Raw genomic sequence first — 22,334 nt, 5'->3', positions numbered from 1 at the left:
CAAGGTCTCTTAGGGTAGTTTGGGGGAGTGGGAGAGAGAAGTCATGGGTGAGGGGTATAACACCATTGAGGGTTGCCATCTCATACTTAGAAAACCAAGCTATGGCAACACCAAGCATGAAGGAATAGCTGTTGAAGCTCTTGTCAGTGCGGCAAGTTACCTTGAGCATGCTCCCATCGGCCTCAAAGGGAGAGAATGATAGATAACCAGAACTTCACCAAAGTAGCATATACCAAATGTCCCTCTTTGCTAATTTTAGCTAGCAATGAACAGCTATTGTCACTTGATGGAGTGAACTTGAAGATCGTGGAGGTCATTGAACCTGAAAATAGGTAGGCGAAACTTGAAACCTCCATAGCTGTTTTGCATTGTGTTTATTGCCTTGTGGGATCTCGTGGCCCCTAGGTGCTTGAAATTACATAGCTCCTGTGATAGGCATCTTATTTTGCTTTGAGCAGTAATCCCATAGTTGATGCAAAATGACATGTGGTGCCCAAAATGGTGAGTTGGTTCAAGAGCTGTTTTTGAGGAGGCACATATATTTGGGTGGGGTAGGTGCATATTTACCAACAAGCTATGGTGGAGTGACCTGGCTTGCATAATAGTTGCATCTAGTGGTCAATTTTTGCAACTGGGAGGAATCCATAAGACCGATGTTAGAGGTCTTGTTGCTTCCTTGAATATTGCAATGAAATGAAAGTTAGAGGTCTTGCCACTCCCTACAAGGCATGTGCTCTTCACACGATGAGGATCTCTAGCTCAAAAACACCTTTGCTTAGATACTATGTAAAAGCATCACGCAAATGGATCTGATACCATGTAAATAAATAATAGGATTTAGAGTAGAGACAATATAGCATGTATGACAAACATTAGTAGTGAATGAACTTGGAAACATGGAGCACGACTAAAATATTGATGAATGAGATACAATGACCTCAAGTCTCTCTTAGACCGGGTTTAAGGAGAGCCATGGAGTTGGTAATGTTGGAGTGACTCAAGATGATTGCACTATACCGGAGTTCAAGTGTGAAGAAGCAATAACTATGGAAGGAGAGAAAGGAAGGTAACTTCCCTCTTCTCAAAAGGCCTCCAATGGCTGCAAATTAGCAGCATCTCCTCCCTCTCTCTTGCAGGCTGAATACACTAAAATACCTCTCTTCAACCTCTAAAGACGTTTTTTAGTCTTGCATGGGCATTTTCAACAAGTGGCAGCCTTCCCAAATGGTTTTTCCAACATTATCTATAATTAAATATTAAGTTTCAATCTTTAAATACTAAAAATTAACTTAATAATTATTTTGGTGCCAAAAAAATAATCTGACTCGCTAATAATTAAATTGGCTCGGCAACTTCCATTCCCAAGTGCCTCTGCGTCATCTTTGACCATCAGATTGGCATTTGGTATCATTAAACACCACTTCTCTAGTGTCACCAACAATTGACACTTACGGTCAAATGAATGACCTAGGCCAACAACTGGCACCAGATACCATCAAGTACTTGTGCGGCATAACTTATAGCAACTTTTGCCTCTGACATCACATTATTTCCTCGAATCCTGGGCTCAATTTAATAAATTTACTCTAACCCCAATTACACCTCATATGTGTAACATTTACTTAACCACGTGATAAAAAATTAATCCACGTGTTAAGTGAGGTTTCAAAAATACATATCCTCATGATAGCCCTCCCCCTTACAATCCTTGCAATCGTCCTTGATTGCATTGTCAGATGCATCTAAAGCAAAACAGTGCATTGAAATTTCCATAAGACATCATAATTAACACAACGTTGTGCACTGTTGCTCAACCATTCCATATACCCAACACATGCTGAAACTGACCAGTCAATCATAACATAACATAAGACTCACAAAGAATCTTAAAAACATTGCTAGATTATCATGAGCATATCTATTTCTCATTAGCTCAACTCATCTAGGAAAACCAAACCATAGCATATCATAACCAAGTATAAACCATGGCTAAAACATCGATGGCGTCATAACATATATTGTTGTCAATGGAACCCAATGTAAACCATTGAAAACCGAGCATAATCTGGTCACAAACTGATCACTTTTCTTATCTGAGAATTGATCACAAACTGCTGCAAATGTGACTCCAAACTAATCACAAACTCATTGCAAAAACTGACCAGCAATCAATGCAAAAACTGATGCAAAACTAATCTCAAAGTAACCATAAACGGTGATCAGAATTTTTGCCTCAAAATTGAGGCAAAATTCATGTCAAATTGATCATAAGCTGATGCAAAAGTATAATTCCAGTGCCTGGGTGAAACTCAGAATCATTTGCATACATCTCACAATGACTAGTACACTAAGTAGTGACCTCATGACAAACATATTGTCAGTCCAATACCTTGGATGTATATTGAATACATCCGAGATCCATTACATATAAGAGTTGTCCATAACTGGAGGAGCAGAAGTGCTACCTCCCTCTTGAGCATCAACAAATACTCCGCACAATTGCTCTACTGAACCTGACGAAGCCTGAACTAAAGTCAGCTATAACTGAAAGGCATCTCAGTAAAGCTGCAACAACTAAGGATGGTCTGCAAAGTAATCCTCTTCCATCCATTTGGCATCCATTCATGAATAATTTTAAAATTTTACCAAGTATCTCTTAGAAACTTTTCCTTTAACATTTCTTTTCTTATGTGCAAAAATCTACTCGGATATCTCATCCAAGTCCTCAACCTCAAGCTGAATTTCAGCAAACATATCCTTTGGCACATCGCCATGAAAAGGCCTCAACAAGCTGACATGAAAGGCATTGTGTATCCATCAATGTGGAGATAATTTCAGCCGATATGCCACTTCCAGGTACCATAGTATCTCATACTCAACTTCAGATACAATCTTTCTCTTCCTTTCATCTTTTTCAACCTTGCCTTTTCAAAATGTAGCAATACATAATCACCCTCTGCAAACTGCAAAGCACATCTATAGCGATCAGCTGCCCTCTTTTGCTTTTCTTGTGATCTCTGAAGTACATATTTTATCTTTACATAGGCTACATCCAAGTTTTCCACATAACAATCAACCTCAAAGATCTTATCCTTAGTTTGTAGAATAAGTGGTACCTTTTTGCCACCCTCAACCGCCTCAAATGAAGCTTTGCCCGTAGAACTATCCCACTGTCTTATGGTCTCAAACATAGCACCTCAAAAGATCTAACACTATGGAATTTGCTTCCTCAGACTAACCATCTGTCTGCAGATGGAAGGATGATAAGAATTTTAGCATGATACCCATATCCTCAAACAACCCCTTCCACAATAAACTAGTCATCCGTCATCCGATTATTGAACTGGTCATCAGCCTCCTTATGCCCTAACGGCCATGCATCTTGCCCAACAGTAACATTTTCAGCTTGTTGTCCATGGTCTGAGCCTTGTCCAAGGTCAAGCATTGCATTTTCTTCATTCCCATGTGAATATTGAGCCATCATCACTGCTTGAGTCCATCTCATTGTATGAAGACATATTGCTGTAATTTCTCAGCGAAGAGTAAAAATCAGCAGTAGCACAAAGCTTTGGCTTGCAATCAGGTGCCTCAAGCCCACCAAATCAAGAGATTGAGTGGTAATTGTTGGGAATAAAGGCCTCATGCCTTTAAGTGTGCTCGGGTGTGAATACACCCTTAGCACTTATCCTTACACATATATATCTATCTAAAAACCTGAAGGTACATACTCGTCATTGTACCTAAAAACGTGGTCACTCTTTGCTATTGCTCTCACTCACTCTCTCTGTCTCTCGTTGCACATAACGACTGTCTGTCTCGATCTTCGTACGTAACCCGGCACTACAAACTGGTATCAAAGCGCAGGTTTCGTGAGCTTACCGAGACCACGACACAAGTTGCTCGAGCCGCTAGTTCAACACAACTTGTACTGAAGACTAATAATTGGACGACAGGGCAGCAGTCAAGTGACCAACACGTGTGTGTCGCATTGGTGTGACAAGCTGGGCGAGTAGGCAACGGCCAGATACGCAGTGCGACAACCAATTGAGCAAGGCGATAACTAGTCGAGCAGGGAGCAAGATTGCAGCATCGCGCGACGGACGGGGTGTTGACCAGCAAGGCAACTGACGAGCAGGCGCACGAACGACGGCAAGCATGCGACGAACGGAACCGGCAACAGGGCTCACGACACATGCCTAACGGGTCAACCGACCCATCATTCATTTTTTTTTCTTCTTCAAAATTTTTTGGAAGTCCTCCCCCTACCGAGGGTTCACACGTTGGAGGCACAGATCTCAGATCTGTGCAAAATTGAGCCAGAAATTTGAGGCTTTTCCCGAATTTGGGAATCTTTACGCAGAATTGGACAATCTAACTCAGAAATTGCAAAGTCCGTGCACATTTGCCCAGGAATTTTGGGGCTTTTCACATTTTAGTGAAATTCTTTCAATTTCGCTGAAATTAGTGCACGCAAGACTTGGAAAATTTGGGGATTTGTCCAGATTTGGTGTGAGCAAGATGCAACAATGATATCTTTCTCAAAAATTACAAAAATTTGTGACATTTTGCCTCCAACATTTGGGGCTTTTCATGTACATGCACAAATTGAGCTGAAATTTACCCAATTTCTCGACATTGATGCACATTGGACCCCGTGCAATTTGGAGCTTTTGCAATTTGGGCAAAATCTATGCAGCATTTGGTCATTTTATGTACATGCAGGTTCGATTTCATGCAATTTGGACATCCAACACTCGGAAATTTTGGGGATTTTGCTGAAATTGCTCTATTTTGGTAAAAATTGGCATGTTCTATGCATGACAAAGAAAATGCAGATGTGTGGTTGATACTTTGAGCACAAAATTTTGGGGCTTTTGACCGTTCATGTCAAATTTTATGCCAGTGAGTACATGTACAACAGAAATTGCAGCTAAAATTTGGGATTTCTCATATAATGTGATGCGTATGCCCTTGGAACAGTTGTAATCAGTTGTGGAATGCTGTAGCACATGGTTTGGTGCTTTTGAAAATTTAATTGCAAATCTGAAATCTATGCTTCTACGTGGTCATTTATTGCTGGTTGGTACTTGTTTGTGCCTTGGTCACTTGGGTGACAGTTTTGGACTTGCATTTGCTGTTTTTTAGTCACATTTGGGCTGAGAATCATGGCTGGCAAAAATGACAACGGTAATCTCATCCACATAAAGGAGCTTGAAGGAGCACATAACTTTGCAGTTTGGCAAAAACAGTGCTACAATATCGTGTTGCAAAAGAAGCAAGCAAAGCCGATTTAAACCAAAGGGGCAAAGCTTGCCAACATGGAAAAGGGAGATTGGGATGAGTTAAATGAGCTTGCACGCTCAACCATTGAGAGCTATCGATTTTGGATGCCTTGCTGTTTAACATTGAAGGTTTGGATTCTGCATATGCTATATGGACTAGATTGGAAGAACTATATGCACAGAAAAGTGCTGCAAGCAAAGTGTATTGGCTGAAAAAGCATATGGATTTGCGTATGAAAGAGGGTACAGCAATGTCTACTCACTTGAGTGAGTTTAACTCTATTTTCAGCCAACTTGTTGCCTTGAAGTTCATGATTGATGAGGAATTTAAGACTACTTTCTTACTTTGCACTCTACCAAAGAGTTGGGATACATTCAAAACTGCTATGAGCAATTCTAATGTGATCCTTTTGTATGCTGATGTAGAGAGTACTCTACTCATGGAAGAAATGAATCGGCAAAACAATGCATCCAGTAAGTCTTCCAGTGCTTTGCATACTAAGGGCAGATCACAACAAAAGGGCAAATATGATAGCAAGGAACGCAGTAAATCACGTGGCAAAGATGTTGAATGCCATCATTGTGGCAAGAACGGTCACTTTAAACATGACTGCTACAAATGGAAGAAAGAGAAAGGAAAGGGCAAGAAGAAGGACAGTCAACCTAAGAAGAGCAGTGTAAAAATTAAAGAGGTGAATGTAGTCACTCATGACAGTGATAGTGGGAGTGACATACTCTTTGTCTCTTCACACTTTGGTGCACATGCTTTACTTGCAGATATAGATGATGACATGAATACCTGGATTCTAGATTCAAGTGCTTCCTTTCATGTCACCCCTCATCGTGAGTAGTTCTCTGACTATACAGGGGGTCGGCGTGGTGTTGTCCATCTTGGGGACAACTATGTATGTGACATTGCAAGTATTGGCAGTGTGCAGTTGCACTTTCAACATGGCTCTGTCTTCACACTTCGGCATGTACGGCATATACCTCAACTCAAGAAGAGCTTGATTAGCACAGAGCAACTAGATGATGATGGTTTTCATACCACCTTTGGTAATGGAAAATGGAAGATCTGTGAGGGGTCTAGAGTGATTGCCAGAGGGTGAAAAAGTGATACTTTGTATCCACTTCATGTATCTAGTGTGCATGACCATGTTATTGCCATGACGGAGCAACCAAGTGTTTCTTTATGGCATGGCCGGTTGGGACACATGAGTCAAACAAGAATGAAAGTGCTTTCTCGTTTGGGTTACTTGCCTTGTCTTCGTTATGCTGATTTTGAGCATTGTGATCATTGTATTTATGGCAAACATGCACAGACATCTCATAAAAAATCTCTTTCACTGAAATCTTCTCCTCTAGAGTTAGTACATTCAGATGTATTTTAGATGCCAGGATTATCTTTGGGAAAAAATAAATATTTTATCACCTTTGTCGATGATGCTACACGAAAAGTATGGGTTTATCCTATTCGTAGCAAGGATGAAGTGCTTGACGAGTTTAAAAAATTCTTGGCATTGACTGAAAATCGGACAGATAAGACACTTAAGTGTCTTCGCTCTGATAATGGTAGGGAATATGTGTCCAAGGCCTTTCAGGCATTTTGTGACAGCAAAGGGTTTAAGAGGGAGCTCACTGCCCCTCATAATCCAACCCAAAATGGAGTTGCAGAGCGTATGAATCAGACTATACAGTATAAGGTCCTTACGATGCTGTCTCATGCTGCATTAACCCATGGTTTTTGGGCAAAAGCTGTTATGACAGCCATTCACTTAATTAATCGGTCACCAAACAGGTATTTGGGGGGAAGGGGGGGAGTTCCCCAAGAAGCGTGGTTGAGCAAGCCATCTTCATATACTCACCTGAAAGTGTTTTGTGCACATTTGTAAAGAAAAACCCAGCAAACTTGAGCCAAAGTCCTGTAAATGCATTTTCCTAGAATATGGTGACGAGGGTGAAATGGGGTATAAATTATGGGATCTTGAGAAAAGAAAAGTAATACATAGCAATGATTTTATCTTTCGGGAAGATCGCATGCACAAATAGCCCGAAAAGACTGAGGAGGTCCGTAGGGTTGTATTTTGGGAAGAAATACCTTTTGGACAGCAAAATGTACCCGTTGTACGACAGCAAATACCTACTGTAAATGAACCTGTAAATGCAAAAAATGATGCTGGAAATGATCAGCCAGCTATTGCCCATGATAATGAGCAACTACATGTGCAGGAACAGCCAGGACAGCAAGCTGTTAATGTTGATTTGTAGGCTGAAATGCGAGGACAGCATGCTGAAAATGGAAATTTGCATGAACAGCCAACTGGTGCAAACAATGTGGCTGATTATGTCATGTTAACAGACTGTGGTGAATTGTCTTGCTTCAAGGAAGCAATGGACAGACAGGACAACAAGAAATGGTATAAAGCCATGTTGTCAGAAATGGAATCTCTTGAGAAAAATGGCACTTGGGACTTGGTGCAATTGCCTCAAGGGCAAAAAACACTTCCATGCAAATGGGTTAACAAGATGAAGGTCACTTCTGGTTCCTCACCAAAGTACAAAGTAAGATTGGTTGCAAAGGGGTACAAGCAGGGGCATGGCATTGACTTTGATGAGATTTTGTCTCCTGTAGTCAAGATGACTACATTGAGAACCATTTTGTGCTTGGTTGCAACTGAAGATATGAAACTCATACAGATGGATGTGAAGACTATATTTTTACATGGTGATCTACATGAGGACATATGTATGCAACAGCCTGAAGAGTTTGTTGAAAAAGATGTTGGGATATAAAGGCCCGGTAACCTCCATGTATATAGTACACGCACATTGTACATGTGAATGCACCCTTTACGGGCCCTAAGTATAAATACATTTTATTCTTTGTATACCAACACATTGTTGATACACTCTTATCTTCTCGTACTTTCACTCTGCTCACACTCTCTCCAGCCATCACACTCCTACGCTCCTGTTCGATCGCAAGCTCCCTAAGTTGTGGCCTCACAGTCCAACAACTGGTATCAGAGCCAACAGACCCAAGACTCTGCACGCTTTCAAGATTGTGGCGACGTCAATCAAACGAGACAGGCAGGCGTCAGTCAGACGGCCAATTCCAGCGCGCACGCGCTAGTCAGACGAGACAGGCAGGCGTCAGTCAGACGGGCAGTTCCAGCGCGCAGACGCCAGTCAGACGAGACAGGCAGGCGTCAGTCAGACGTGTCGTGACAGTCAGGCAGTTCCGGCGGGCACACGCGCAAGTCAGACATGACGCAAAAGGCAACGTCTCGGAGGGCAGTACGTGACGCATCAGTCAAATGCGACGCGACGGGGGTCAACGGACCCCCCTCCCCCCTGGTTAGTTTCTTCATGTTTTTTTTCTTTCAAAACAAATCAAATTTTCTATAATCCCCTCATTAGCCTTGGCGGGTGTTCACACACCAGAGGCACAGCTTCAAAATCTGTGCAAATCGAGCCATAGAATTTGGGGCTTTTCTCAGATTTAGCATCATTCATGCCTGTCAATGACTTTTGAGTCAGAAATTGCAGACATCGCGTGCGGTGACCTCAATTAAATTGGGGATTTTGCAAATTTTGTCGAAATTTTTCCTTTCTTGGGTAAAATTTCATGATATTGGATCCCAGAAATTTGGGGCTTTTCATGTATTGGCAAAGCTTTATTCAACTGGGTCAGATTGGTTGACATTCATGCAATTTTGGACTTGAAATTTTGGGGATTTGCAAAGAATTTGGTAAATTTCTGCATTTTTTACCCATGCAGTGGTTGGTTAATGTATAAACAGCAAAGATTCATTTCTGGTTGAGGAAAAACAACAGGGTATTTTGCTGCTTCAGGTTATGCTTCCGCAAATTAGTGCATTTACTCTTGTGCTCGTGATAAAATGGCTGCAACTTCTTCCAGTTCAGACATCAAGAGTTTGATGGCGATTAAACGGTTTGATGGTCATGGATTTGACCTTTGGAAAGACCGTATGCAGGCCATTTTGTTCCTGAAGGATTGTGAGGATGCTTTGCAGGAAGATAAACTCGCACTAATGTCTGATGCAGATTGGGTCAGAGTGAATAAAAAGGCTATGGCTTACATAAAGATGGGTGTCACTGATGACATTCTGACAGACATTAAGGGTTTAGACACAGGTCATGCAATACGGAAGAAGCTGAAAACTACTTATGAGATCACCACACATGTTAATCACGTGCATTTAATGCGCAAGTTGGTGAATATGCGACTGGATGAGTCAAAGCCTGCAACTGAGTACTTGAGTGCATTTACAGGGATTCTAAAACAGCTCAAAGATGCAAACTTGGACTTTGATGATAAGTTGAGGGCGATCTTTTTTTATCATGACACTGCCGGACTCGTGGGAAACCTTGGTGGTTTCACTCAGCAATAACCCCAATCTCTCATATGATGGGGTGAGGGGTTCTATCTTGAATGAAGAAATTAGATGTATGTCTAGTGGAGAAGGCAACAACTCAGCTTATAATGTAAGAGGCAGGACTGAAAAGAAAAATGCATATGCAGGGCAGAGAAACAGGAGCAAGAGTAAAGGTAAGGATAAGAGTGACATCACTTGCTATCATTGTGGTCGGAAGGGCCACAACAAACCTAACTGCAGGTACTACAAGAAGGAACAAGAGAGAAAGAAGAATGCAGGAGATAAAAAGAAGAAGGAAGAAAAGACAAATGCATTGGAGACATCCAAAGGCAAAGAAAAGGCCAATGTGGCCTCCAGTGTGGTCATAGAGGAGCTTTCAGATACAGAGGTTGATATATTATGTGCAGTTGATTATGATGCCCTTGTTTGTCACATGCAGGATATGCAGATTACCAAGGCTGATGTGATTGATGCACTCTTGTCAGTTGATAATGGTGTCACTCAGACTTGGATTGTAGAATCTAGTGCCTCTTTCCATGTAACTCCTATCTTAGAGTGTTTTGCTATGTTGAATGCAGGCAATTATGGAAAGGTGTACCTTGGAAATAACCATGCTTGCAACATTGATGGGATTGGCACCGTACATTATCTTTAGACAATGGTCAAGAACTTGTGTTGAAAGATGTCAGATATGTGCTTGGCATTAAAAAGAGTTTACTATCTGTAGGTCAGCTTGACTTGCATGGCTACACCACACTGTTTGGTGGTGGTTTGTGGAAAGTAAAAAAGGGTTCCATGCTGATTGCAAAAGGAACCAAGAAGGGCACATTGTATTGTTTGCAATGTAAAGCCTTGAATGGCAAGTTTCTTGCAATTGCTGAAATTTGCAGCCACTTGGAGTTATGGCATAAGAGATTAGGCCATATGAGCCAAAAAGGACTTGATGTTCTTACCTCTTTGAAGAGGGTTGATGGAAAAGGCTCTAAACTTGATTTTTGTAATGAGTGTCAGTTTGGAAAGCAAATAAAAAATTCATTTTACTCTGGTGTCTCTCGTAAGTCCAATGTCTTGGACTTAGTGCATTCTGATGTATATAGTATGCCCGTGAAATCATTGGGTGGTGCTGCATATTTTGTCTCTTTTATTGATGATTGTTCCAAGAAGATTTGGGTGTACTTGCTGAAAAAGAAAAGTGAAGTGTTTGCTGTTTTTTAAAACTTTTCATGCATTTGTGACCACTCAGATAGATAGAAAGCTGGAATGATTGAGAACTGATAATGGGGGTGAGTTCACATCGAGTGAATTTAAGTCATTTTGTGACTTACATGGTATTAAGAGGGAGCTTACAGCCCCTTACAGCCCTGAAAGATATAACAGGACTTTATGTGAAAGAGTGCGGTGCATGCTGTCCACTGCGAATCTCCCTCATGCATTTTGGGGAGAGGCACTCAAAACCGCGGTTCACATTTGCAACGGCTCCAAATAGGTCCTTAAATAATGGCATTCCTGAGGAGGTTTGGTCTGGCAAATCGGCCTCATATGACCATCTACGTATATTTGGCTGTGATGCTTTTGTACATGTTCGGGATGAGCTGAAACGCTCTTTAGCCTCTAATAAAGATCTGAAAAATATTAAATTTCAGAGTTTACAGCCACCCATAACTTCAAAAAATGAGCCTCAAGGTGCTGTACCACAGGCTGAAACTGATGATCAGCCGATTACTTTTGAGCCAGATGATGATGGACAGCAAATAGAAGCACAAGGAGGTCATGGACAGCAAGATAGGCTTGCTGATTACGAAAATGCAGGTGCTGGAAATGAAAATGAAGGTGCTGTACAGCATGAACAGCATGCTGAAAATGGTCTACAGCAACACACGAATGCTTAAAAGGTCTACACGCGTAAGAAGGCAACCACATAGGTTTGACCCCTCTTTGCATTAAGTGAAGCTTACAGATGAGGGTGAGCCTCTTACATACAAAGAGGCCAAGTCATGTGAGTTCAGCAGTAAGTGGGAGCTAGCTATGCAAGAAGAGATTAAATCTCTATATGCAAATGATACTTGGAATTTTGTGTCGTTACCAAAGGGAAGGAAGCCACTTCCAAAAAAATGGGTGTACACAGTCAAGACAATTGATGGGAAACCCAAGTACAAGGCAAGGTTTGTTGCCAAAGGTTATGCACAAAAGAAAGGAATTGACTTCCAAGAGGTCTTCTCACCTGTTGTGAAAATGACCACTTAACGTGTGCTTCTTGCTCTTACTGCTGTTTTGGATTTAGAGTATTATCAAATGGATGTAAAAACAGCTTTCTTGCATGGTGACATTGATGAGGAAATCTACATGAAACAGCCGGAGGGCTTTATAGTTCCTGGAAAAGAACAGATGGTGTGTAAGCTAAAACGCAGCCTGTATGGGCTGAAGCAAGCACCACGGCAATGGTACAAAAAGTTTGATACTTTTATGCTATCTCATGACTTTACACACAGCCATACAGATCATTGCTTGTAAATGAAAAAGGATACAGATAGCAGCCCAAAATACTTGTTTTATATGTGGATGATATGTTACTAGCTGGGAAAAGAAAGACTAGCTTGGATGCTCTCAAAAATCAGCTGAAATCAGCTTTCTACATGAAAGATTTGGGAATGCAGAGCATATTTTGGGCATGAGAATTCATAGAGATAGAATGCAGAAATTGTTGTTTTTATCTCAAGAAAAGTACATTGGAAAGGTACTGGACAGGTTTAACATGGCTGAAGCTAAGCCTTTTGGGGTACCCTTACCTCCTTATCTCAAGCTTAGCAAAGCCAACAGCCTGAAAGATGACGTGGAAGCAAATGCTATGAAGGGAGTTCCTTATGCATCAGCTTGTGGCTCTCTTATGTATGCTATGGTTGCTACTCGTCCAGACATTGCTCATGCAGTGGGAGTTGTTAGTAGGTTTATGTCAAATCCTGGCAAAGCACGTTGGGAGGCTGTCAAGTGTATTCTTCGATACCTTAAGGGTACACAAAGAAAAAGTATTTGCTATGGGCAGGGTGCACTTAGTTTGCAAGGTTATTGTGATGCAGACATGGCAGATGACTTGGACACTCGTAGGTCCACCAGCGGGTATGTCTTTACAATTGCTCGTGGGGCTGTTTCTTGGTGTTCCAGGTTGCAAAACATTGTTGCACTAAGTACCACTAAAGCTGAATACATATCAGCTACTGAAGCTTCTAAGGAAGCTATATGGTTGAGCAGACTTACAGATCATCTCGGCATGTCTATGGGTACTGCAGTTTTGGAATGTGATAGCCAAAGTACAATGTATCTAGCTAAGAATGCCATGTATCATTCATGCACAAAGCACATAGATGTGTGATATCACTTCATCAGACAGATTCTGAAAGATGGTCAAATCACATTGACCAAGATTAAAACACAAGATAACCCTGCAGATGTTCTCACTAAAAGTCTAAGCAGAGCTCAACACGAGCATTGCATTCGACTAGTGGGAGTTGGATAGCTAGAGGTTCATGTCGGACCTTTAAGTGGGAGGCTGTTGGGATATAAAGGCCCGGTAACCTCCGTGTATATAGTACACGCACATTGCACATGTGAACGCACCCTTTACATGCCCTAAGTATAAATACATTTTATTCTTCGTGTACCAACACATTGTTAGTACACTCTTATCTTCTCGTACTTTCACTCTGCTCACACTCTCTCCAACCGTCACACTCCTACGCTCCTGTTTGATCACAAGCTCTCTAAGCTGTGGCCTCACAGTCCAACAAAAGAGAAAGAAAAGATGATATGTAAACTCAAAAGGAGTTTGTATGGGATGAAACAAGCACCAAGAGAATGGTATCATAAGTTTGATACATTCATGCAGTCTCAAGGCTTTCATAGAAGTCAAGTGGATCACTGCTTGTACACCAAAAAGGCAGCAGATGGCAGCCTGATTATCTTGGTTTTGTATGTAGATGACATGTTGATTGTTGGCAGGGATACTCATGCCTTGGACTCACTGAAGCAAAGTCTTCATGGCAGCTTTGACATGAAGGATCTTGGTGATGCAAATCACATTCTTGGCATGCGAATACTCAGAGATAGATCAAAAGGCTTGCTCTATCTATCTCAATAGGAGTATATCTCCAAGGTTTTGCAACGTTCCAATATGGAGGGGAGAAAAAAACAATTGGGGTTCCATTGCCTCCATATGTGAAACTCAGTGCAGAGAACAGCCCTACATCTAATGATGACAAGGCTGAAATGGCCAAGATACCATATGCTTCAGCTGTTGGCAGTTTGATGTATGCTATGGTTGCTACACGTCCTGACATTGCCTTTGCAATGGGAGTAGTTAGCAAATATATGGCAACCCTTGGCAAAAAGCATTGGGATGCAATGAAAGGTATTATGAGATACCTCAAAGGGACAAAGAAGTTGTGCATCTGCTTCAGAAAGCAGAAGGCATCTGTTGTTGCCTTTACGGATGCAAACTATGCTGGTCATTCGGACTGCAATAAGGTCACTTTTGGATATGTGTTTACTTTCACAGGAGCAGCAGTCTCTTGAATCTCCAGGCTACAAAAGTGTATTGCATTGTCTACTACAAAGGCAGAGTATGTGGCTGCCACTGAGGAGCCTTTATGGCTTTCACGTCTGGTGGAAGAGCTTGGCTTCACAGAGTTACCTGTTCTCCATTGTGATAGTCAGAGTGCTATCATGCTAGCACGGAATCCTATCTTTCATGCAAAGACAAAGCACATACATGTAAAGTACCACTTCATTAGAGATGTACTTGACAGCAAGAGCATTGAGCTTGTCAAAGTGCATACAGATGATAATCCTGCAGACCTTCTCACAAAGGGTCTTCCAGTAGAGCGGTTTGCTCATTGCCAACAGATGATGGGAGTTGGATGGATATATGTATTTCAGCTTTGTACATACCTAGACTTAGTTGATTCTTTTCTTCTCTTAAGGCACATTGCCTTTAGGTGGAAGGTTGTTGGGAATAAAGGCAAAGCATTTCCTCTGAGAATAGAGAAAGAGTTAATCAGAGGAAGCAAGCTCTACCTCTGTACACGAGTCAGAGACAAAGAAGTACTCTCCATAGCTGATGAAACAACAGCAATCTGCCCTCAGCTCCTCAAAACTTCATTCTCAAATCTCTGTCCCTTATGCCTATTACGTTTTTTTTAAATTCTCTCTCTCTCTCTCTTTTGGAAATTTGTGCCACATGGCATACATGTAACAATTTTCTCGTTTAAACCTTCCAGTCTAAAATTCTCCATAATCGATACAAAATTTGACCTCGTCATAAACCAAAGAATTAATCCTCGTGCAAAAACGAAGATAATGACACGACCAGATTCCAGGGTCCAAAAATAGTAACTTCCTAAATTTTAGGGATGGTGACCCCTCCATTCCTCGAGTTGTTCTGAGCAACTTTTATCATTGAAAGCACATCAAAAAGTGTAATGTGGCTCAGTTACAATGACTTTTATTCCGTGAGCATTCTCACATATGCATCTTCTGTCTTGGCCAAGCTCATTGTCCTACATCATCTCCAGTGGCTAAGTACATAGTCCCAAACCACTCGTATTCTATTCTTCAGTGCCCATTCATTATGAAACCGGTCTTAAGGCTCACACAAACCATTAGTCCAATTTGTCACAATGGCTGCCTTGAGTTGTTCTGAGCAACTTTTATCATTGCAACCACATCAAAAAGTGTAATGTGGCTCAGTTTACAGTGACTTTTATTCCGTGAGCATTCTCACATATGCATCTTCTGTCTTGGCCAAGCTCATTGTCCTGCACCATCTCCAATGGCTAAGCACATAGTCCCAAACCACTCGTATTCTATTCTTCAGTGCCCATTCAATATGGAACCGGTCCTAAGGTTCAGACAAACCATTAGTCCAATTTGTCCCAATGGCTACCTCTTTTGGCCATGCAAAGATCCCAACTTAATCCAAGAGAACTCTAGGGGTAAAAAGCAATAACAACTAAAGAAAAGAAAAATAAAATATTTATATAAGTAAATAAGAAAAGCAACTAAAAAAAGTATCACTACTTGTGACATACCTCCCTCTTGAAAAAAGCAAGCGACCTCGATTGCATGCCACACATGCTAACGAATGACACAGGATGATAACAAGATTCTCCATGTTATTAGTGCCATCGCATGTATCACTTGCTAGCAGATGACACGGGGCGATGATAGGAGTTTCCCCACTACCATTTGTGGCATTCCAAGTTCAAGTCTCACATAGATGGAGGATCACATCTTGTATCCAACTATGGTTACTAAGAGCCTTTCTAATATACATGTTTCTGAATGCAACGCAGGGCGATAGCACATATCTCCAAACTATTAGTATCACAACATGTATAATCATTCAACTGAAGTGTAATAAATATAACTTCAAAGCATTGAGATTTCATTCAATGATACACATGTTAATGCTAAGTGCAAACAATACATTGTGCATTATTCAATGAGATGCAATATTCAACTGTACAATAGAGAATGTACATTGCTTCAAAAAGCATTCTAAGTCACTGTAGGTTCCAGCAAGAAAACTTCTCGGTAAAGTTGCAATAAGTAAGGCGAATCCGCCAATTCAACCTCTTCCATCCATTTGGCATCCATTGGTGAATAGTTCTTAAACTTCACCAAAAATATTCTTATAACTCTACCTTTCACTTTTCTATCCTTATGTGCCAAGATCTGCTCTGGAACTAGAATCTCATCTGATTCCTCTACTTCAGGCTGTTCCTCTTGAACCATATCTTCTAGCACTTCACCGATAAAAGGCCTCAATAGGCTCACATGAAATGCATTATGAACTTTCCAATTCTCTCGCAATTTCAGCCTATATGCCATATCATTCTCTGAGACTTGAAAAGGGCCATAGTAATACATACTCAGCTTTGGAAACAAGCGTTCCTTAACCTTCTGTTTTCTCAAACGTGCCTTTTCAAAACACAATAAGACCCAATCATCCTTTTTAAACAAGAGTTCCCAACGATGACTATCAATAGTTCTTTTCTATTTAGTTTGAGACTTTTCTAGCATGACTTTCTAATAAAACTTTTGGCCTTAGCTGTTTTGTGATGCATAGTCTTCCATGCATCATGATAAAGCCTTCTTTGAACACATAATAGTCAGGATGTTGACCATTCATCAACTGTTCATAGATTTCAGAGAAATCTTCGTCATCAGCATACTACTCTTTCATATCATCCAATTCATGGTGATAAGAAATTGAAACAGCTGACACTTGTGGTTTGCAAGATAAAGCATCTACAACTACATTCTTCTTGTCTTCCACATGCACTATCTGAAAATGAAACATAGATAGGAAATTTGCCCAACGCATGTGTTTCTCTGACAATTTAGCCTGTGTGAGAAAGTATCTAAGTGTTTGATAATCCCTTTGCACTACAAAATCAACACCAAGCAAATAGTGCTTCCAACTAGAAAGTGCATGGATCACAGCCAATAACTCTTTCTCATAAATTTGGTAAGTCCTTTCAACGATAGAGAGTACTCTACTCTTGTATGCCACAACTCTGCCATTTTGCATTAATACAACACCAATGCTATTTCCACATGCATCACACTGCATTACAAACGGCTTAGACAAATCTAGCAAAATAAGCACTGGATCAGTAGTCATTTTCCCCTTCAAACATCTAAATGTTGATTTCTCTTTGTCAGTCCATTGCCATTTGACATCCTTCTTTTGAAGTGCATGTAAAGGAGAAGCAATCTCTACAAAGTGTCTTACAAATCTTCTGTAGTAAGAGCATAAGTCAAGAAAACTGCGGACATCATGAACAGTTTTCAAGTCTGGCCAAGAGACAATTACTTCTATCTTTGCAAAATCCATCTTCACACCATCTTTAGAAACTATATGCCCAAGGAAGTGAATCTCTTCCAAAAAGAATTCACTCTTCTTGCCATTAATGAGCAATCTGTTATGCTTAAGCTCATTAAAGACTGTAACTAAGTGTTTTCTATGCTCCTCTTCATTCTTTGAAAAGATGATCATATCATCAAAGAATGTGCCAACAAAACTTTGATAAGGGTGGAAAATTCTATCCATCATCCTGTTAAATGTACCAAGAGCATTGGTCAATCCAAACGGCATGACTAAAAATTCATAAAGACCAAATGTCGTTCTAAAAGCAGTCTTATGGATATCCTCTAGCCTGATTCTAATCTGATGTTACCCACTTTTCATATCTATCCTGCTAAACATTCCTGCTCCCTCTAATCGATAAAGAATGTCATCTATCCTCCGAATCGGAAACCTATTCTTGATCGTGTTCTTATTCAAGGCTCTGTAGTCAATACACATTCACCAAGAGCCATCCTTTTTCCGAACTGGTAACACATGTGAAGAAAACAGAGAACTACTAGGCCGAATTAGTCCCTTCTCTAAAAGCTCATTAACCTATGTTATAATCTCTTTCAGTTGCGCTGCACTGACCCTGTACGGTGGCATATTGGGCAGACTAGTCCCTGGAATAAGATCTATGGTATGATCTTCAAGCCTCTCAGGGGGAAACTCTCCTAGTAACGAATCTGAGAAACAGTCATTGAATTTATCCAAGAAAGCCCTTCTACTTTCATCTAGTACAAACACATTACTATCAACTTCATTAACTTGCTTTGCAAAAACCAAATATACAGAAATATGATTTTTCATTACAGAAGTAATTGTAGAAGCAAAAACAACTGGGACAGACTCTCCTTTAAGCTTCACATCTAACACATGAGTCTTGCTCCTATGTACAAGAGAATCATTCTATTGTAAGTATGCAAGATAGCATGCTTCTTGTGGCACCATGGAATACCCAACAGAACATCACAACCCTCTAAAGGCATAATATGGAACTTCTCTGTGCCCACATAGCTCTGAATGTGCATACAAAGTTTGCCAAGAATGGGGATGACAGGTTCAGTATGTCTTAGGCATGCCAAATCAGCCTGTCCAACTGGTCCCATTTCCTTGGAATGTATACCCAACTTTGCTGCCAATGCCGGTGAGATAAAGTTTGCACGAGCTCCATGATCAAAGAAAATAAGCACTATGAAATCTCAGATCTTTCCCCAAGCTCTGCACAATTCTGTAGCATCATCAGCTGATTGATCTCCCACCACATCAAGCACTAAGCCAATGCTAGGCTTCTTTTTACTTGGCGCATCTTTATCCTCCGCATCTTTAGAAGATTGCTGTGGGCACTTAGAAGCAATATGGCCTTTTTGTTCACATGTAAAGCATTTCCCAGCCATCATTAAAGCCTTTCTTTCTTCAAATGATTTACCAAAAAGTGGCCTCTTCTGTCCTTTGTCCTGTTTAAAAGAAGTCTGAGGTTGCTGCTGAAATCTTTTCTTCCAAAAAGACTTCTTTGTAAAGCTGGTCCTTTCTGGAAATTGCTTATTCTTCTTGCCAGAATCCTTTTTTCAATGCCTTTAAAGCTATCAGCTTTTCCTTTCAACAATGCATTTGCCACACCAACATTTTCAATTAACTGTACCATATTTGTAACCCTAGTCTTGGTACAATAATCTTTGATGGCTTCAGGCAAACCGCAACAGTACTTTTCAATTTGTTCTGACAGGGGTTCTGTCCTGTAAGAACTCACAGGCAAAAGTGCTTTCCAAAATTTTTTATTGTACTCTTCTAAATCTACACAATTTGTTGCGTCCAATTTATGCCATGCAATCATGACATCTACTTCAAACGTGTTAGTTAACCATAAGGCCGCAAACAACTGTTTAAAATGGACCCAAGTGGCAGGTGCATATCCTTGCATCAACAATATGTTCCACCACTGCAAAGCATTAGCTTTCAAAAAGTTGCAGCCTTCCGCACCTTAGAAGTCTCAGTAAAATTCCCTCCGATGTAGGATGCATCAAGTTGCTGTATAAATGTCAAAGCTTTCAGTTTATCTTGCATACCACTGAAGGTTTCAAACTTTAATGGCTGACCACCCTCTTCATAGTCTTTAGGCTTTGCACTTTTTGGTGTCAAGTTATCATAGACAAGTGGCTGTAAAAAGGGGAGTCCCTTAGATGCATTATCAACATTAATTTCACCTGTCTTAACTGCCATATGCCCACTAGGCTGAAAAAAACCAGCCGCTGCATTTTGTACTCCAGGTATCAAATAAGGACTCTGCAAAGTCTGACAACCGGGCTGTAGACCAATATTAGCATAAAGTGGGTTCACTGCCTCAATAGGCATCATTCCTGGTGGCCCTCTAGGCAAGTATCCCTAATAACCCATGGATAATCCAGCCATTGCTTGAAAAATTGACCCACCACCAAAGTAACCAAGATAAGTAGCAAACTGAGAAGGAATAGTCTACTGTGCCACTTGTGCATAACTACCTTGACCATTCACTCCCTGATCCTGTGCTTGTGCTTCTTGTTGCACTAGACCGGTCTCCATGTTTGGCGTCTTTTCCACATGCTCACGCACTTTAGAGGTTTGCCTTTTTTAGCGCTCCATGGTATGATGTGATGACTCAGCCTGACAATCCTCATTATGTGACTTCCAAAATTTTTGCATCCGAGGATTCTTTACAACCTGTTCGAAAGAGCCAACCATACTGAGGAGTTGTGCCATAAACAAGTCCTCCTGTTCTTGCTCCTCATCCTGTGCTTCAATGTCGGTTCTAGAAGGTGCTGACACCTGTGCACCAATACTCTCTCTTCGGTGTCTATGAGCAGAAGAAAAACTCTCTTCTTCATGAGGGAGTTTTCCTTTACCTTTGTCCATGTCTGCCATCTCTCTATTCATGCAATCTCTGTAAAACCTATGTGTATGGCCTTTTCACCCAAAGCTATCCGAGCTTAAATTCTTACAGAAAAGAATTCAAATTCGAGCATGGAACCATGAAACCGCTCTATGACTCACATAAAGCGGTAGTTCCTTCAATTACCACCTGGTCTTTTCACACACACACATAAACAGAGACCTCACTCCCTCACTCAACACCAGATTGGCCCCGAAGACCGATGCCCCTCTTGGTAATTCTTTATAAATTAAAAGATGAAAAGTTACAAAAAAAATAAAATGTTCCAAAATACATAACCTATGAACAGTTGGTTTTCATCTTTTCTGAGTAAATCCCAACTGCATAAGGACAGTACAGCATGACTAGAACAACATCCCTTTTAGGAATGCATTTTCTGTAACCATAACTCAATGATTCATATGCAGAGTTGCAGTCTGCATATCTCTGAATTCACTGTTCTTACTGTCCAGCATGTCCAGAACAACATCGCTTTTAGAAAAGCATTTTCTGTGACCAAAACTCAATGATTCATGTGCAGAATGGCAGTCTGCAGATCTCTGAATTCACTATTCTTACTGTCCAGCATGTCTAGAACAACATCCCTTTTAGGAAAGCATTTTCTGTAACCATAGCAATCTGCAAATCTCTGAATTCACTGTTCTTACTGTCCAGCATTAAAACAGTCTCACAAACAGCATTAAATCAGAGCTGAAAAACCCTGTTCCTGTGTGGCATGGTCATTACTTCCTTTAGTTCCTGCATTGGAGAAGCCAACAGCTGCTCCTGAACCTGGACAGTGAGGCTCTTGCCTCAACAAAAGTGCAAAGAAAACACAGAATTGTATCTTCGATGGAATTGGCCCATCATGCAAAGCATTTCCTCTCAAAATAGAGAAAGAGTTGATCAGAGGAAGCAAGCTCTACCTCTGTACATGAGTCAGAGACAAAGAAGTACTCTCCATAGCTGATGAAACTGTAGCAATCTACCCTCAGCTCCTCAAAACTTCATTCTCACGTCTCTGCCCTTTATGCCTATTACGTTTTTTTTAAATGCTCTCTCTCTCTCTCTCTTTTAGAAATTTGTGCCACAAGACATACATGTAACAATTTTCCCGTTTAAACCTTCCAGTCTAAAATTCTCCATGATCGGTGCAAAATTTGACCTTGGCACAAACCAGAGAATTAATCCTTGTACAAAAACAAAGATAATGACACGAATAGATTCTGGGATCCAAAAATAGTAACTTCCTAAATTTTAGGGATGGTAACCCCTCCGTTCCTCGAGTTGTTCTGAGCAACTTTTACCATTGCAACCACATCAAAAAGTGTAATGTGGCTCAGTTACAGTGACTTTTATTCCGTGAGTATTCTCACATATGCATCTTCTGTCTTGGCCAAGCTCATTGTCCTGCACCATCTCCAGTGGCTAAGCACATAGTCCCAAACCACTGGCATTCTATTCTTCACTGCTCATTCAATATGGAACCAGTCCTAAGGCTCAGACAAACCATTAGCCCAATTTGTCCCAATGGCTGTCTCTTCTGGCCATACAAAGATCCTAGCTTAATCCAAGAGAACTCGGGGGATAAAAAGCAACAACTAAAGAAAAGAAAAATAAAATATTTATATAAGTAAATAAGAAAAGCAACTGCAAAAAGTATCACCACCTGGTGACATCTTCTACTACCTCCACTAAGGTGAAATGAACCATGAAGATACCCCATTCCCTCATCTTTACTTCAATGATATGTAAGATGCAAATGCACAAGATGGAATGAAGCCAATTGCACAGCTATGCCCGAGAAGGGGTGTGTCCCATGACTTGTCTGAAGATCGTAGCCT

The 22,334-nt window shown here is 40.8% G+C and overlaps 1 protein-coding gene and 1 pseudogene across 1 annotated transcript in view; both read right to left on the bottom strand.

Annotated features, from left to right (window-relative positions):
• LOC148009635 (uncharacterized) overlaps positions 1-22,334 on the bottom strand; it is a 62,434-nt gene that overhangs the window by 9,675 nt on the left and 30,425 nt on the right. The window lies entirely within an intron of this gene.
• Positions 16,232-19,937, bottom strand: LOC148009636 (uncharacterized; annotated as a pseudogene).

The sequence above is a fragment of the Lygodium microphyllum genome, chromosome 30 (assembly GCF_053477565.2).
Source record: "Lygodium microphyllum isolate KBCC chromosome 30, Lygodium_microphyllum_v1.1.10, whole genome shotgun sequence".
NCBI classification, from domain to species: domain Eukaryota; kingdom Viridiplantae; phylum Streptophyta; class Polypodiopsida; order Schizaeales; family Lygodiaceae; genus Lygodium; species Lygodium microphyllum.
Note: the sequence above shows the minus strand (reverse complement) of the source record. Positions and strands in the feature narration are given on the sequence as shown.